Source organism: Triticum urartu, chromosome 7 (assembly GCF_003073215.2).
Source record: "Triticum urartu cultivar G1812 chromosome 7, Tu2.1, whole genome shotgun sequence".
NCBI classification, from domain to species: Eukaryota; Viridiplantae; Streptophyta; class Magnoliopsida; order Poales; family Poaceae; genus Triticum; species Triticum urartu.
In genome coordinates this window covers 148,177,684-148,183,683 of record NC_053028.1, presented here as the reverse complement: position 1 = coordinate 148,183,683, position 6,000 = coordinate 148,177,684, and positions in this window count along the sequence as shown.

Here is a 6,000-nt window from a genome sequence, read left to right as displayed (position 1 = left end):
GATGCTGATGATATCAACACTTGGGTATTGGATTGGATGACCGATAACACTCACTATAAAGCACCAGCCTCTGAATTACTTCATGCCCTGCCCATCAGTCCACCCCTTGAAGGAGCCTGTTGCCTGTACCAGGAGCCTGAACTCACTACCCATTACATGCAAGTGTTAATGAAGCCCCTGAAGCCCGGTCAAGCCCCAAGGACCAAATTCCTCGTGAAGGAATTGCTATATGTGCCCAGAACAGTCTATCGCATTCTGACAAGGACAATGAGTCCTATCAAAGGCCACGACTCGTCTGATGAGGAAATTGTTGGCATCATGAAGAATCTGCTATTCAACATCATACATGGCATTCCTGTCGATTATCATGATTTCTTCATGAGGACTCTGGCCAATGTCGCACTCTCTCCGTTTGAGTTGAAGCCTTGTGCTCCTTGGATTATGAGATTCCTCGGAACAAGGTCTTCACTAAACTACAAGGCTGACTTTTAGAATCACCTCAGCTACCTGCCCCCAATTGAAGTCCTCAAGCAGACATATTCCTCGGTTGATGAAAAGGGCAAGGCAACTGCTGTCATTGATGAAGGCATTCGTCCATTGGATGGTCAGTTTCGCAAAGCTGCATCTTATTCCACCAATGATGACTCTGCCACTCATGATTCTGCTGCAAATGCATCCAAGCCAAATCCTCAAGCCACAGCTCCCAGGGTGATGACTGACCGTGAGCTGCTTCTTAGTCTTCACCAGAAGGTGGATCAAAACCATAAATGGGTTAAGCGTCAGTTTGGTTCTCTTCTTCACAACATGACTGCCACACATAATGCAGTGAAGAAAAACCATTACTACTTCCATGAAGTTTTCGGTCGCACCTGGGCTATCTTATGACATCAGTATGGTGAAAAAGATCTGAAGCAAATGGGTCTCAAGGAGAACTTTGATTGCTCTGCACCTCCAGTGAAGAAATTCAAGAAGGTCAAAGTTCCTTCCTTGGTGTCCAGATCATATTCTTCATCTCGCGACACCGACGAGTATGAAGACTTGGACGACACTGCGGCAGGCCCTACAAAACAAACGACCCCAACAACGCTGGCGCTCCTCCATCAACTTGATATTCCTCGGAGGCGCTAGTCCTCATTTTTTGATCCTTTTGGTCATTCGATGACAAAGGGGGAGAAATTTGAGTTAGTCTTCAAGCGGGTCTACTTATATGGGCGTTTTTTCTAAGTTACAACTCTTGTTCTTTTGAAGACTTTGCTGGATCGAGTTGTAAACTTAAACTCTATGGTGGTCTGATACTTTTGCTGAGTTTTTCTGCATGCTTATTCCTCATTAATGTTAATGCACACATGCTGAATTACATCAGTCACCATATTTCATCATGCATCTCAAATTCTTCATATTTTATGTTAAATGCGTGTATGAATTACAAGATATAGGGGGGGATCTCCATGATTCTACTCTTCAAGTGTGCATTGCTTCAAAAGCAAATTCCTCATTATGCACATCTTCAGGGGGAGTTCTTCTATAACTTGCAATCAAATTCCTTAATGTCAGTATTTACATTCATATGTTTATCCCCGTTGAAAACTTAACCTATATTGTCATCAATCACAAAAAAGGGGGAGATTGTAAGTGCATCTAGTGCCCCTTAGTGGTTTTGGTGTATTGAAGACTTATAGGTTAAGGGACTGATGCGTTTGTGAGTGTACACAGGTCTATAAGTCTATGAGGAGTTTGATATTTACAGAGAAAGTTGACCCCTAAAAATGAAGTTCTTCGACTGAAGACTTTGGATTTCTGAAGACTTTGAAAGTGAAGAAATTGATGTAATCCTGAAGACTTGGTATTCATTCGAGGAACATGAAGCATGAAGACTTTTGTTTTCGTAGTTTCTTTTTCTCTTTCTTGAGTCATAGGAAACACCGTACTGTTAAAGGGGGTCGAGGAAATACTAAGGAAAAATTTCCATGTGATGCTCAACTCAAATCCTACACCTACCAATCCCTTCAAGTGAAGCCATTGGAAATCTCATAAAGCTCAGTCAATTTCTTCAGTGACAGAGATGAAGTTCTTCTGGTCTCTGAGGAATTTGTTCTGACTGAGGAGTTAGGAATTCGCCAGCGCGGATTGCCTGCACAATGAGGAACATGATAGCCCTGAGGAATTTGCTACTCAAAATTCCGACCGTTGCTGTGCTATGCGCTAGCTGTCCCAAAATATCTACCCACCTAACGGTCATATCATTGAAGGGCATTTATGTCTTATCATGTCGGGCTGCTCCCTAGGCTATAAATATCCGCCCCCTACAACCACTAGCTGGTTGGCTGCTCCGAGAGAAACTGACACTTGTCATTTGAGAGCATCCCATCCTCCGAGGACTTTGAGTGAAAATCATCAAGTAAGGAAAACCCAAACCCAAACACCTACAAACCCAAAATGATTGAGTATCACTGAACAGATTGATCCTGCGTGGATCTGGCGCTTGTTACCTTTGAAGACTGTGCATCTTCCAGACGGTTAGGCGTCATGGTCTAGAGCATCCAAGAGGAAATTGTGGATCGCCGAGTGACCGAGTCTGTGAAGGTTTGGAAGTCACCTGAAGACTTACCACGAGTGATTGGGCGAGGTCTGTGTGACCTTAGCTCAAGGGGAATACGGTGAGGACTGAGTGTCCTGAGCTGCGTGTTCATGACTGAGTGTCCGGGACTGTGTGTCCTCAGGTTTAAATACCTAGCCGCCCTAACCAGACGTACAATGGTCACAGTAGTTGGAATTGGTCTACCAAATCATTGTCTTCACCAAGCTACCTGGTTCCATTTCCTCAACCCTTCCATTTCCTCATTTCTGTGTTGTGTGCTTGTTCATATCTGTTTGAAGACTTTGACTGAAGTCTTTCTCCATTTCCTCAGCTCAATTTCTTCAGTTTATCCGTCTTCATTCTGTTTATCCTGTGTTTACGCTTTGTGTACTCTGTGCTTGTTTTCATTTCATCATGAAGACCATGCTTATGTTCTGTTATGTTTACATCTGAGTACTTATTCCACTGCAAGTAGTTCTTCACTCAGGAATTTCCTCACCCTGGAATTCCTCAGTGAAGAATTCATAAAAATCGCCTATTCACCCCCCCCCCTCTAGTCAATATAACGCACTTTCATTGACCATATCACATCACAACATGCCCTGCAAAAACAAATTAGACGTCCTCTACTTTGTTGTTGCAAGTTTTACGTGGCTGCTACGGGCTTCTAGTAAGAACCGTTCTTACATACGCATCAAAACCACAACGGTGATTTATCAAGTTTGCTGTTTTAACCTTCAACAAGGACCAGCCGCAGTCAAATTCAATTCAACTAAAGTTGGAGAAACAGACACCCGCCAGCCACCTTTATACAAAACTAGTTGCATGTCTATCGGTAGAACCGATCTCATGAACGTGGTCATGTAAGGTTGGTCCGGGCCGCTTCATCCAACAATACCATCGAATCAAAATAAGACATTGGTGTTAAGCAGTATGTCGATCACCGCCCATAACTCTTTGTGTTCTACTCGTGCATATCATCTACGCATAGACCTGGCTCGGATGCCACTGTTGGGAAATGTAGCATGCAATTTCAAAAAGTTTCCTATGCTCACGTAAGATCTATCTAGGAGATGCATAGCAACGAGAGGGGGAGAGCATCTTCATACCCTTGAAGATCGCAAAGCGGAAGCATTTATCAATGCGATTGATGTAGTCGTACACCTTCACGATCGGTCCCGATCAAGTACCGAACGTACGGCACCTTCGCGTTCAGCACACGTTTAGCTCGATGATGTCCTCGCCTTCTTGATCCAGCAAGACGGGCGAAGTAGTAGATGAGTTTCGGCAGCATGACGGCGTGGTGACGATGTTGGTGAAGAACAATCTCTGGAGGGCTTCGCCAAGCACAACGGAAACTATGACGGAGGATAAACTAGAGGGGACGGGGTTGCCGGCACACGGGCTTGGTGATTCTTGATGTGTTCCAGGTGCTAGCCCTGCCCCTCTATTTATATGTTGAGCCCTGGGGTCGAAACTTGGAGTAAAAGCCTCCTCAAAGTCGGTTTTACCCGCAAGGAAGAGTCCTTCTCGGACTTCCAGGACCAGATGCCACGGTCCTTGGTGTCTGGCCCAGACTCCATGGGCCTCGCCGCCTGGCCCAGGGCCATACGCCAGGGTCTCCGGCGTTTGGCCCCCTGGCCTCCGCAAAACTCCTTTTTCATCGACCTAAAGCCTCGTGGGCTTCACCCCTTGGCCGAACCATATCATCCTATATATCAAGCTTTACCTCCGGACCATTCCAGAGCTCCTTGTCATGTCTGTGATCTTATCCGGGAATCCGAACAGCATTCGGTCACCAACATACATAACTCATATAGTACTATATCGTCAACGAACGTTAAGCGTGCGGACCCTACGGGTTCGAGAACTATGTAGACATGACCGAGACACCTCTCTGGCCAATAACCAATAGCGGAACCTAGATGCCCATATTGGCTCCTACATATTCTACGAAGATCTTTATCGGTCGAACCTTATGACAACATACGTAATTCTCTTTGTCTATCGGTATGTTACTTGCCCGAGATTTGATCGTTGGTTTCTTCATACCTAGTTCAATCTCGTTACCGACAAGTCTCTTTACTCGTTCCGTAATGCATCATCCCGTAACTAACTCATTAGTTACATTGCTTGCGAGGCTTATTATGATGTGCATTACCGAGAGGGCCCAGAGATACCTCTCCGATACTCAGAGTGACAAATCTAATCTCGATCTATGACAACCCAACAAACACCTTTGGAGATACCTGTAGAGCATCTTTATAGTCACCCAGTTACGCTATGACATTTGATAGCACACAAGGTATTCCTCCCGTATCCGGGAGTTCCATAATCTCATAGTCAAAGGAATATGTATATGACATGAAGAAAGCAATAGCAATAAAACTGAACGATCAATATGCTAAGCTAACGGATGGGTCTTATCATTCACATCATTCTCCTAATGATGTGATCCCGTTCATCAAATGACAACACATGTCTATAGTTAGGAAACTTAACCATCTTTGATTAACGAGCTAGTCTAGTACTGGCTTACTAGGGACACGGTGTTTTGTCTATGTATCCACACATGTATCAAGTTTCCGGTTAATACAATTCTAGCATGAATAATAGACATTTATCATGATATAAGGAAATATAAAATAACAACTTTATTATTGCATCTAGGGCATATTTCCTTCATGTGCATGACACATCCTTGATTGATAATTATGTAAATTTATTGACACAAATTAGGACTTCATTGAAAGTAGTTTTTCGATGTAGTATTTAGGCAAGATAGCCTTGGTATTAGGCATTATAATCTATGGAGATAGTAGTGACTAACATGGCTTAGCCAAAATATATATTGACAAGATACTAAAGTTGTTTGGTATGAAAAAGCTGAGGTCACATAAAAAGAGTTCTAAGTAAGAATTAGTATCATGAAATATTGATGAGAAAAATAAACACTTGAGATTTCATTCAGACCTGCATTTTGAAATTAATCATGTATTTCATGGTATGTAAACAACCAGATATGTCCTGTACGGTAAATTTGGATGTCGCGGTTGCGAGGGGGCATCGATTCCTCCTTCACGTCCTTTGTGTGGGGGGATGTGTGGCTTCTCCTTCATGCGAAGCACGGTTTGGATGCCGCAATTGTGTTGGGGGATGCGTGGCTTCTCCTTCATGCGGAGCATGATTTGGATGCCGCGGTTGTGTTGGGGGGACGCCGGCTCCTCCTCCATGTGGCAGAGAGGCGACACCAGCTCTTGCTGGACGCGGTAGCACAACGGGGAGTGCAGCTCCTCCTTGACGGCAGGCGGCGGCGAGGGGGCATTAGGCCACGTTTCTGGAGCAACTGTTATGTCAGCAACTCGATCTGATGGACGAACTCCTCGCCCGTCCCCACGTCCTACGAGAGGGGGCGCGACTGC